General features: G+C 41.0%; 1 protein-coding gene across 1 annotated transcript in view; it reads right to left on the bottom strand.

Annotated features, from left to right (window-relative positions):
- The window catches only part of LOC106093246 (glucose transporter type 1), a 308,325-nt gene that overhangs the window by 193,250 nt on the left and 101,608 nt on the right, over positions 1 to 13,467 (bottom strand). Inside the window, exon 3 of the mRNA XM_059368524.1 lies at positions 9,478 to 9,645. The gene's annotated coding sequence lies outside the window, so the exon portion shown is untranslated. The remainder of the gene's footprint in view (positions 1 to 9,477; positions 9,646 to 13,467) is intronic.

Here is a 13,467-nt window from a genome sequence, read left to right as displayed (position 1 = left end):
GCACCGACACGTATGTTGTGTATGTTGTGTTGTGTGTATAAGGACAGCAAAACAATGTACTTGCCCCCTTACTAAGTTCGTATCCTGTAAAGCATGAAGTTTACATTGTTGCACCTATTGGTAACCCCGAGCACGGCATTATTTCAAGACCTTTTTACACCCACCACCATGAGTATATATTCATATTCATCTAAGACCCTCCAAGGTATATATATTCTTGATCATCTCGACGTTCTGAGTCGATCTAGCCATGTCCTTCTGTCTGTTGAAATCACGCGGTCGAACGCGTAAAGCTAGCCACCTGAAATTTTGCACAGATACTTAATATTGATGTAGATCGCTGAGGATTGCAAACGGGCCATATCGGTTCAGATTTATATATAGCTCCCATATAAACCGATCTCCCGATTTGACTTCTTGAGCCCCTGGAAGCCGCAATTTGTGTCCGATTTGGTTGAAATTTTGCTCGCGGTGTTCCGTTACGACTACCAATAACTGTGCCAAATGCGGGGTCCAAATCAGTCTATAACCTGATTAAGCTCCCATGTAAAATATCAGCCAAATCGTATAAAGATGCGCCTTCTAGAGGCTCAAGAAATCAAATCGGGTGATTGGTTTATATGGGAGCTATATGAGGGATTAGGCCGATTTTGGCCAGACTTGGCACGTACATTGGAGGTCAAGGAAAAAGTCATTGTGCAAAATTTCAAACAAATCTTTACATACATGAGGATAAAAGTATAGTAGTATAGTAGTAGTATAAAAGAGTTGCGTGTCTGACAGAGATTATATTGGGTTGCCCAAAAAGTAATTGCGGATTTTTTAAAAGAAAGTAAATGCATTTTTAATAAAACTTTGAATGAACTTTAATCAAATATACTGTTTTTACACTTTTTTTCTAAAGCAAGCTAAAAGTAACAGCTGATAACTGACAGAAGAAAGAATGCAATTACAGAGTCACAAGCTGTGAAAAAATTTGTCAACGCCGACTATATGAAAAATCCGCAATTACTTTTTGGGCAACCCAATATATACTTTTGTTTAATGCATTTTCTAATTTTTCTGTTGCCTAGTGTCATGCTTCATTATGCCATAATGCATGCTGACAGCATAGCGGGATGAAAGCGTTGGTATAGTTCATGTTGACTATGACGTTGACTTATGCAAATATTTGCTCAAATTATGCATTTGAGGTTAAGTCTTTTCATTTTGCTGCGAAAGCCAATGGTCATAGATGCACACACACACACCCACCCACTCCCAGTTGAGCATAAGACATTGGCATGAGAAGCCAATGCCATTTTGCAAATGTAGTAGAAAAACAGATGTCGCAGGCACATGGAACGTTAGTCCATGTATGTGAGCGTAGGTGAATGAATGGACATATGATAGTGGCAGTGTTTAGTGTTGCTAAGCATTAAACAAAATTTCACCCAGCTATTAGCAGGTTCAAGCACCAACAGCACATTTTTACAAAGCCCCTCTCTCTTGGCAGAAAACCCAACAAAGAAGTACATACTGGGTGCTTACAACTTGTTAACTATCCTTAGTTAGTTCCGTTAAACGAACATATAAAGGTGTTTGCAAAAACAAAACACATGAGAGAGGGAGAGAGAGAGAGAGAGAGAGGGAGAAATGAACGACTATTTAAAGAAAGGCAACGAATCTTTAAAATCACTCACACGCACAAAAAACATTTAAATGTGCTTAGAATTACCGGATTGCATTTGTGTAGGTGTCGCTTTGGTTATTCACACGAGCAGCCCTGAACAAAAACCTTGACACAAAGCATTTGAAGGCGTTGGTTGGATGGTGCTGGTGGTTTCCCAAGAATTTTTTCAGAGGCGGACCCTTGGCGTTACACCCACACAGCCAGCAATGTTCTCACAATCATTGCAAGACCAACTGCTCGAATGCTAAACATTTCAACTTAATTTTGGCTTACAAATGCAATGGCATTCTTCAAATGCTGCTTTTCACAAAAGTTAAATCGTAGGAAACAAGTTTACGGTTCCGTGTATTTTTTTTCGAAAGACATCACACAAAAACTTTACCTCCTACCCAAACCGAAATCTCTACCCTAGTGGGTTATATGAATTGAATATGTTCATGAGTTTCTTTAGACCACCCTCCCTATACCCCCTAAAAATTTTGTTTGTATGTATGTCACTAAGCATCCACATTTCCATATGGATCAGTAAATATTTGCTTCTGTTTGTGGTTTTGTGCTGACGGTTTCCGTTTTAATTGTTTGCTTTGTAAACATCATCGTTTTTTTTTTTTCTTCCTTTTTACACCACAAGAAAATGAGACAAAAGTGTGAGGTTATCACAGTCACATGCCTTTGGATATTTGTTAAAAATTATAGAATGGGCCACAATTGCTACTCGGTTTCCGCTTCCGGGATAAAAAAAAGCATGTGACGCTCAGGAATAAATTGAATTTAAGATAGTTATGGGGATAAAGAGAACATTTTTTGGGAAATTTTTGAAATTTTGGTTATAAAGAACCCAGCAAATATTCTAAAAGAACAGCATTTTGTATACTTCCAAAGTGACAAAGGATGTTCTATTCCTACGTTTGGAGAAGTAATGTGGAATAGTATTGAATATGCCAAGTTTAAATCCTTCCATAGCATAAACAAATAACCAGGCATTAAGTTTGGCTGGGCCGAAATTTGGACACCCACCACCTTTCGTCACAATACGCTGAAAAACTCCTCATTTATGAACCCATAGCAGCTCTATCTAAATATGGTCCGATCTCCATCACATTCAGGGAGGCTATGCAAGGGTCCAACACGACATATGTACCCAATTCATCGGCTATAAAAAAATACAGCTTTTATGGGCCCAACTTAACTCGGGAGATCGGTATATGTATTGGGTTGCCCAATAAGTAATTGCGGATTTTTTAAAAGAAAGTAAATGCATTTTTAATAAAACTTTGAGTGAACTTTAATCACATATACTTTTTTACACTTTTTTTCTAAAGCAAGCTAAAAGTAACAGCTGATAAGCTGTGAAAAAATTTGTCAACGCCGACTATATGAAAAATCCGCAATTACTTTTTGGGCAATCCAATATATGACAGCTATATCCAAATATAGACCAATCGGAACTATAATAAAACAGAATGTGGAAGAGTCTAACATGTGCCAAATTTCAGCGAAAATCGAGTAATAAACGTACTTTTATTGACCCAAGAACTGAAATCGGGAGATCGGTATATATGGCTGCTATATCCTAATATAGCTCCATCTTGACCATCATGGGGCGGAATGTCGAAGGACCTAACATAAGTCATTGTGTTAAGTCTGACAGAAATGGGTTAATAAATTCAGTCTTTAAGTCGGGAGATCAGTGTATATGGCAGCTATATGCATATCAGGACCAATCTGAGCGGTATTGAACAGGGATGTCGCGAAGCCCACTGCAAATTTCGGAAAAATTGGATAATAAATATGGCTGTTATGAGCCCAAGACCTTAAACTAAGAGATCGGTCTGTATGGCAGTTATATCAAAATATAGACCGATCTTAACCATACTCGGTACGAATGTCGAGGGGACCAATGCAGCTCATGGTGCCTAGTTTCAGCATAATCGGTTAATAAATTTACAATTTATGGGCCTAAAACCTTAAATCGAGAGATTGGTATATATGGCAACTATATCCAAATTTGCCCAATCTGAGTCGAATTGAACAGGGATATGGAGGAGCCTTACACTACTCGCTAAACCAAATTTCTGCGAAATCGGACTATAAATGCGCCTAGTATGGGCTTAAGACCTTAAATCAACACATAGGTCTATATGGCAGCTATATCCAAATTTGAACCGATCTGGGCCAAATTAAAGACGGATAACGAGGGTTCTAACATAACTGTCTGTTCTAAATTTCAGCGAAATCGGACGATAAATGCGCCTTTTATGGGCCCAAGACCCAAAATCGAGGGATCAGTCTATATGGCAGCTACATCCATATCAGGACCAATCTGGACCGTATTGAATAGGGATGTCGAGAAGCCTGCTACAACTCGCTGTACCTAATTCCAGCGAAATCGGACAATACATACGGCTGTTATGGGCCCAAGATCCAAAATCGAGAGATCGGTCTATATGGCGCTATATCTAAATCTGGACCAATCTTTGCTGTATTGAAACAGGATGTCGACAGGCCTAACACTACTCAGTGTTACAAATTTCAGCGAAATCGGACAATAAATGCGCCTATTAGCGGGCCAAGACCGAAATCGGTCTATATGGCAGATACTTCTAAATCTGGACCGATCTGGGTCAAATTAAACAAGGATGTCGAGGGGCCTAACTGTCCCAAATTTCAGCAAAATCGGAAAATAAATGTGCCTTTTGTGGGCCCAAGATCCAAAATCGAGAGATCGGTCTATATGGCAGCTGTATCAAAATCTGGACCAATCTGGGCCGTATTGAACCAGGATGTTGAGAGGCCTAACACTATTCAGTGTTTCAAATTTCAGCGGAATTGGATAATAAATATGACTTTTATGGGCCTAAAACCTTAAATCGGCAGATCGGTCTATATGGGGGTTTTATAAAAATATAGTCCCATATAGCCCATCTTCGAACTTAACCTGCCTATGGACCAAAAAAGAATATATGCGAAGTTTCAGCTCAATATCTATTTTTTTGAAGACTGTCGTGTGATTTGTGCAGACAGACGGGCGGGTGCACAAACGGACAAACGGCCTGACGGACGGACGACGGACAGACAGCCAGACGGACGGATACACGGACGGACAAACAGACGGACGGACAGACGAATGGACAGACGGACGGACGGACAGACAGACGGACAAACAGACGGACGGACAGACGAATGGACAGACGGACGGACGGACAGACAGACGGACAAACAGACGGAAGGACGGACAGACGGACAAACGGCCTGACGGAAGACGGACGGACATACAGACAGACGGACAAACAAGCGGACGGACAAACAGATGGACGGACAGACGGACGGACACACAGACGGACAAACAGACGGAAGGACAGACAGACGGACAAACAGACGGACGGGCAAACAGATGGACGGAAAGACAGACGGATAAACAGACGGACGGACATACGGATGGACAGAAGGACGGACGGATATACGGATGGACAAACGGACGGGCGGACGCACAAACGGACAGACGGACAAACGGACAAACGGCCTGACGGAAGACGGACAGACGGATATACAGACAGCCGGACGAACAGACGGACGGACATGGCTAGATCGTCTTAGATTTTTACGACGATCAAGTATATATTGGGTTGCCCAAAAAGTAATTGCGGATTTTTCATATAGTCGGCGTTGACAAATTTTTTCACAGCTTGTGATTGCATTCTTTCTTCTGTCAGTTGTCAGCTGTTACTTTGAGCTTGCTTTAGAAAAAAAGTGTAAAAAAAGTATATTTGATTAAAGTTCATTCTTAGTTTTATTAAAAATGCATTTACTTTCTTTTAAAAAATCCGCAATTACTTTTTGGGCAACCCAATATATGCTATATAGTGTCGGAAATGTATATATCGATATGTTGCAAATGGAATGACAAAATTAATATACTCCCATCCATCGGTGGTGGGTATAAAAATGTGTCAAACTAGCAAAAATTAAAGCTTCTAGGAACTGAACAAAGATGATGAAGAAACCGGTTAACATGGGAGCTATATCAGGTCATAGACTGATTTGGACCGTATCTGGCACAGTTGTTGAAAGTCATAACAGGACACCGCATGAAAAATTTCAGCCAAATCGGGTGACAATTGATGCTGCCAGGGTCTCAAGGAGTCAAATCTGGAGATCTGTTTATATGGAAGCTATATCAGGTTCTTGACGGATTTGAATCGTACTTATCACAGTTGTTGGAAGTAAGGGCTCAAGAAGTCAAATCGGGAGATCGGTTTACTTGGAAGCTATATCAGGTTATTAACCGAATTGGACCGTACTAAGCACAGTTGTTGGAAGTCGTAGCAGATCACTACATGCAAAAATTCAGCTAAATCGGAGAAAAATTACGGTTTCCAGGGGCTCAAGTAGTCAAATCGGGAGATCCGTTTATATGGGAGCTATATAAGGTTATAGACCGATTCGGGTCGTACTTGGCACAGTTGTTAGGAGTCATAACAAAACACTATGTGCAAAATTTCTCCCAAATCAGATAAAAATCATGGCTTGTAGGGGCTCAAGAAGCCATATCGGGAGATCGGTTTATGTGGGAGATATATCCGGTATTTGACCGATTTGAACCGTACGTGGCACAATTATTGGAAGTCATAACAGAATTCTGTGTGAGAAATTTCAACCAAAACCTCGTACTAGAGGATATACAAGAATAAAAAGAAAAAGACAGGAGGAGTGGAGAAAACCCGAGCGGGAGGTGAAGAACCGCCCTTCGCTACGCAAGCACGAATCTACCTACACCGGAGCCTGTGTCACCCCCCCTTCGGAACCATCCTGTTCTCTCAACAAATCTCAGTAGAGATGCCAGAGGTACATTCGCAGGTTCACCCAGATCACAGAAGAAACGGTTTCCCAGAAAGGAAAGCCTACGTCTCTGCAGACCCGGACAGGAACAAAGCAAGTGCTCAATAGTCTCATCCTCATCATCGAGGCAACTCCTACAGAAGTCATTGTGCGGTATCCCCATTCGGCCTATGGCACAGTGTCGGGTTATGACCCCTGTTAAAGTACTCATCGACATCTTATGAAGGCCAGCAATTCCCTGTGAATTACCGGCCATAGCGTCTTCGCAGTCCGGCAACCATCTACCGTGTCCCACCTCGTCACCGGCGCAGACGAACCTCTCCTGGCGCACTCGTCCGCCCTCTCATTCCCTGTAGTCTCCTCATGCCCAGGAACTCATGTCAGCGTCATATCGTGGGCCCGGAGCCTATCCAGGGATTCCAAACAGTTCGCCACGCATCTCAACCTCACCATTCTCGACCCCAAGGCCTTGAGCGATGCCATACTGTCTGCATAAATTCTGAGTTTCCTTGCCAAAATTTCTTTTGCGGCTACTGCAATGGCACAGACCTCAGCCTGAAAGACCGTTCATTCGTCCGCCAGTCTCAAAGACATACTGATATTGAGTGCATCAGTGTAGACCCCCAATCCAGTCCCTGACTCCATCTTGGAGCCATCTGTGTAGATCGGGGTTTAATCCTCAAGTACACCATCCGACCTCCATTCGTCCCTCTTAGGGTAACACAAGTTGGGTATGTGGAATAAAATTATGCCCTTCATCTACTTACTTTAATTGGCTATGACGGAATATTTTCCCCCCTAGCCGAACGTAGAATAGCGTTCCAAGCGCCTCCATCTTCTGCGCTAATTCTAAAATCTCTGACACCAAGTTTCGAGGTATCTCCCACAACTTGATCTTTCCATCGGGCTTTTGGTCTTCGTGTACCACCGTGTTTGCCTTCAAAAGACTTCTTTGCTGGAGCTTCTTCATCCATTCTGGCAACATGACCTAGCCAACGCAGCCGTTGTATTTTGATGCTTGTAACTATGCTATCGTCTTCATACAGCTCGTGGTTCATACAAAGCCTATATTCTCCACTAACGCAAACTGGTCCATATATTTTACGAAGAACCTTTCTCTCAAATACTCCAAGCACTGCCTCAGCTGCTTTCACAAGTACCCATGCTTCATAACCCTATAAAAGCACGGGTAGTATCAGTGTCTTGTATAGTGTAATCATTGTCTGTCGAGAGGTGGCCTTGTTCCTAAACTGCTTATTTAGTCCAAAGTTCCATCTGTTTGCCGGTATTATTCTTCGCTTAATCTCAAAATTGGTGTCATTCGTTTCGGTTACGGCGGTGCCGAGGTAGATAAAGTTACTGACTGTCTCCAAGTTGTGGTTCCTAATTTTCTCCATTTTCTTCATCTGCTCGGTTGTAGAAGGAGTTTTGGGTGTTTCAACCATCCATCATTCATCCATCTCGACTTATCTCAATTTACTGCCAGACCCAATTTCACTTTCGATTCTTTCAAAGGCAGCAGTTACTACTTCCGGTGACCGACCTATGATGTTGATGTCGTCGGCATAGGCGACTAGCATGTGCTCTCTTGTGATTAGTGTGCCATATCTATTCACATCTGCATCTCGTATAATCTTCTCCAGCAGGATATTAAAGAGATCACAGGATAGGCTGTCTCCTTGTCTGAACCTTCGTTTGGTATTAAATGATTCGGAAAGATTCTTTCCTATTCTTACTGAGTTACACATATCAGCAAGAGTCATCCTCCTGAGTCTTATTAATTTTGCAGGGATACCAAACTCAGACATGGCTTGAAATACCTTTGAACGTAAAGGCGTATCAAAAGCGAATTTGTAGTCAACAAAGAGATGGTAGGTGTTATTTGTCCTTCTCGGGTCTTTTCCAGGATTTGGCGCAATGTGAATATCTGTTCTAGAGTGTATTTACCAGGTCTAAAGCCGCATTGAAAGGGCCCAATTATCTCATTGACTTTTGGATTGAATCTTTCACTCTGTACACACAGTATGTAGTTGGCACATTCCGTCTTGTCTCCTTTCTTGTTTACGGGACATAGTATGCAGAGGTTCCAATCTTCGGGTATGCGTTCTTCCAGCCAGATTGCGCAGATAAGCTGATGCATACGCTTTATCAGTGTGTCGCCTCCGGTCTTGAATAGTTCAGCGGGTAACCCGTCGGCTCCTGCTGCCTTGTTGTTCTTTAGTCGGGTCACTGCTACTTGGACCTCATTCTGACTAGGAGGTAAACATTCTATACCATCATCAGAGCTTGGTTCTGCGGTATCCTCTTCGCCGCCAACGTCGGACACTAGCAGTTGGGTAAAAACAGGTAGTCTATATTGTTTTAATCCTCAACCCAAACAAATGATCGCGTCTCTTCAAATACCCAATATCTTCTTAATTCAATTTCTTGTTCCACTAGTTTTGTTTGAACATTTTGTCTATTTACCTTTAAGGCCATACATGAAAGAGCATAGCTTTTTTTTTTTGCTTCAGTTAAAAAGGCATTTACCGTGAACACCAAGTACACAAAATTTATTGGAATCTAAACTTTGTATTTACGCTCGCTTGTGATACCCTCAAAGCATGTTTAGCAAAGACAAACTGTAGACAACTGCAGAGAAAAACTTCTCCCAGTAAGGGTTTGCGTTATTTTTTTTCCATTGCCATAGAGGACATTTCAAAGGAAATGCACAACTTTATGTTACTTGAAGGGAACTTGGCGAAAATTGTCGTTGAACTATATCGCCACCATATACTGGTGTACTTAGCAAACATTGAAACATAGAGAATGTTTGGGTCTCGGAAAAAAATTTACAAACTTAAGAGCAAAGTTGCTCTAGATACAGATACACTATTGGTATGTTTGATAGTGCAAACTAGATGTTGTTAAAATTATAACTATAAATTAGGTTGTGGTGGATTTTAAGAAATTATTCGGGTACTTACATTTATGTTACAGCAATCGGCCATATCGTTATGAAATTTGAAAAAGATATTTTCCTCTTTAGAAATCCTCTGCGAACTCTATCTTTAAGATATGAACTTTATTTTCACTTAGTATTTAAGTGAAACCACTTGAAGTGGCCTTAGTTGAGTTACTAGTTGTCTAATGTACTGAAAGAAAAGAGAACAAAGCAAAGAATATGTGTTAAAAACTAAAAATAAACAAGTAAGAGCGTGCTAAGTTCGGCCGGTCCGAATCTTATATACCCTCCACCATGGATCGCATTTCTCTTTTTAGCGGTATCTCTTTTTAGGCAAACAAAGAATATTGAATAAGAACAGTTATGCTATTGGAGCTATATTAAGGTACAGTTCGATTCGGACCATACATGAATGCTGAATATTGCAGAAGTGATTGTGTAATATTTCAGTTCAATCGGATAAGAATTGAGCCTTGTAGGGGCTCAAAAAGCAAAATCGGGAGATTGGTTTATATGGGAGCTGTATCAACCTATAGATCGATTAACACCATATTGGACACGTTTGTTGAAGGTCATGAGAGAAGCCGTTGTACAAAATTTCTGCCAAATCGGATGAGAATTGAGCCCTCTAGAGGCTCAAGAAGTCATGATCCCAGATCGGTTTATATGGCAGCTATATCAGGTTATGTACCGATTTGCGCCATACTTAGCATAGTTGTTGCAAGTCATAACATAACACCTCATGCGAAATTTCAGCCAAATCGGATGAGAATTGCGCGCTCTATTGGCTCGAGAAGTCAAGATACAAGATCGGCTTATATGACAGCTGTACCAGATTATGAACCGATTTGAATCATACTTAACACAGTTGTTAGAAGTGACACCAAAACACTACGTGCCAAATTTCAGTCAAATCGGACGAGAATTGCGCATTCTGGAGGCTCTAGAAGTCAAGACCCAAGATCGGTTTATATGGCAGATATATAAAAACACGGACCGATTTTAACCATACTAAGAGCAGTTTTTGAAAGTAATACCAAAACACTACGTGCTAAATTTCAGTCAAATCGGACGAGAATTGCGCACTCTGGAGGCTCAAGAAGTCAAGACCCAAGATCGGTTTATATGGCAGCAATACCAAAACATGGGCCGATTTGAACCATACTTAGCACAGTAGTTGGAAGTGATATTAAAACACTACGTGCAAAATTTCAGTCAAATCGGACGAGAATTGTGCCCTCTAGAGGATAAAGAAGTCAAGACCCAAGATCGGTTTATATGGCAGCTATATCAAAACATGGACCGATTGGGCCCATTTACAAGATCGGTTTATATGGGAGCTATATCAACCAATTGATCAATTCAGACCGTATTGAACACGTATGTTGAAGGTCATGAGAGAAGCCGTTGTACAAAATTTCAACCACATCGGATGAGAATTGCGCGCTCTATTGGCTCGAGAAGTCAAGATCCAAGATCGGTTTATATTGCAGCAATACCAAAACATGGACCGATTTGAACCATACTTAGCACAGTAGTTGGAAGTGATACCAAAACACCACGTGCACAATAATTGTCAAATCGGATGAGAATTGCGCACTCTAGAGGCTCAAGAAGTCAAGACCCAATATCGGTTTCATTGGAAGTCATAACAAAACACCTCAAGCAAAATTTCCCCAGCCCCAAAATCTCTTAAAAAAACGTTTATTTGACGGTCATGACAATATGGGACTCAAATGAAAGGTATTTGGGAGTAAATTACGAATATGGTCAGTTATAAGGAATTGGAATCGGCCACCCAAAATCTTAAGTGGACCGATAAGGACAATATGGGTATTAAATGAAGAGTATGCGGAAGTGGATAACGAATCTGGCATACAATTTCAAGTCAAAGTATAGGGGGCCACCACACCCCCACAAAAACGACCAAAATGGGCACATTAGCCAATCACGGATATATGGGACCAGGTTTTGTTTGTTCCGTATAGACTGAAAAACGGCAGAACCCATTTTCTCGAAATTTTCGCATATTGTGTAGGTTGGTCTGGAATGAAACATAAGTTATATAATTTTTCGATATCGGAAGGGGGACGGACCCTCCACTTTATGCCAAAAACACAACCTAAAATAAAAAGTGAACCGATCGGGACAATATAGGTATCAAATGAAAGATATTGGAGAGTAGAATACGAATATGGTATTAAAATTTTAGTCTATGTACCCATCGGGCCGCCCCCACTCCCAAACTCCCCCAAACAGACAAATTGAAAATTCATTTCAATATGGGGCTCAAAAGAAAGGTATTCGGGAGTAGATTTCGAATCTGACATACAAAATCAGATCGAAGTATAGGGGGTCATGCCATTAGACCAATTATGCCTATATGATATTTGGCTGAACCGATTTTCTTACAATTTTCATAGATTGTGTACGTTTGTCTGCTATATATAAAACATAGGCTATATAATTTTTAGATATCGGGTGGAAGCGGACCCTCCCCCTAACCCCGAAAACGCCACGCATATCCGAAAGTGGACCAATGGGCACAATAAGGGTATCAAATGAAAAGTATTGGAGACTAGAAAGTGGACCAATGGGCACAATAAGGGTATCAAATGAAAAGTATTGGAGACTAGAAAACGAATATTAAAATTTGGGTATTAAAATTTGGGCTCAAGTACCCAGTGGGCCTCCCAACCCCAAAACTCCTCTAAACAGATATATTCGAAGTTCGTGTCAATATGGGACTCAAATGAAAAGTATTAAGCAGTAGATTACAAATATGGCATAAAGCATTAGGACCAAGTAATGGGAGGTCGTCCACTCCCAAATACTCCCAAATGGGCATATTAGCCGATCATGGCTGTGTGGGACTCAAATGAAAGCTATTAGAGAATATATTACGAATATGACAATAAAATTTGCTTTCAAGTCTTGGTGGGGCTTTTCCTCCTAAAGATACGTCAAGTTGGTTATTTGACTGAAATATTCCTATTTGGGTGGTGTTATGGGTGTGGGATGGCCCCGTAAATACTTTCCCCGAACATTGATATCAGATTCGCGCTTTACTTCCAAAGACCTTTTATTTGAGCCCCATATTGCCATGGTCGTAAATTTGTCCAGATGTGGGACCTTAAACACTTGGTCCCACATCTGGATATCAGATTCGTATTCTACACTCAAATACATTTTTTTGAGCCTAATATTGCCATGGTCTGTAAATAAGTCCTGTTTGTTTCGTAGGTTTTAGGGTGGGGCGGCCCCCTAGGAACCTCATCCGAAATTTGTATACCAAAATTTTGTTTGTATGTAACTATAGGAGAGCACACAAAATTTCGCTTAAATCGCACCACCCATCTCCGAGATCTGGCGTTTCTGAAAATTAGGTTAAGGGGGAGGGTCCGCTCCCCCTTCAGATATCAAAAAATGTAGTACCCTATTTTCACCACGTGGTCATTATGTACCATCACTAAAATTTCAAGAAAATCGGTTCAGCCGTTTCGGAGTCTATAAGGAACACACAAACAAACAAACAAACACAAATTGATTTTTATACCCTCCACCATATGATGGGGGTATACTAGTTTCGTCATTCTGTTTGTAACTACTCGAAATATTCGTCTGAGACCCCATAAAGTATATATATTCTTGATCGTCGTGACATTTTATACCGATCTAGCCATGTCGGTCCGTCTGTCCATCCGTCCGTCTGTCCGTCGAAAGCACGCTTACTTTCGAAGGAGTAAAGCTAGCCGTTTGAAATTTTGCACAAATACTTCTTATTAGTGTAGGTCGGTTGGGATTTTAAATGGGCCACATCGGTTCATGTTTTGATATAGCTGCCATATAAACCAATCTTGGGTCTTGACTTCTTGGGTCTCTAGAGGACGCAATTCTTATCCGATTGGAATGAAATTTTGCAAGACGTTATGATGTTTTGTTATGATATCCAACAACTGTGCCAAGTATGGTTCTAATTGGTCTATAACCTGATGTAGCTGTCATATAAACC

This window comes from Stomoxys calcitrans, chromosome 1, assembly GCF_963082655.1.
Source record: "Stomoxys calcitrans chromosome 1, idStoCalc2.1, whole genome shotgun sequence".
In the NCBI taxonomy this organism is placed as follows: Eukaryota; Metazoa; Arthropoda; class Insecta; order Diptera; family Muscidae; genus Stomoxys; species Stomoxys calcitrans.
The sequence above is the reverse complement of the archived record's forward strand: the minus strand, read 5'-3'. Positions and strand labels throughout refer to the sequence as shown.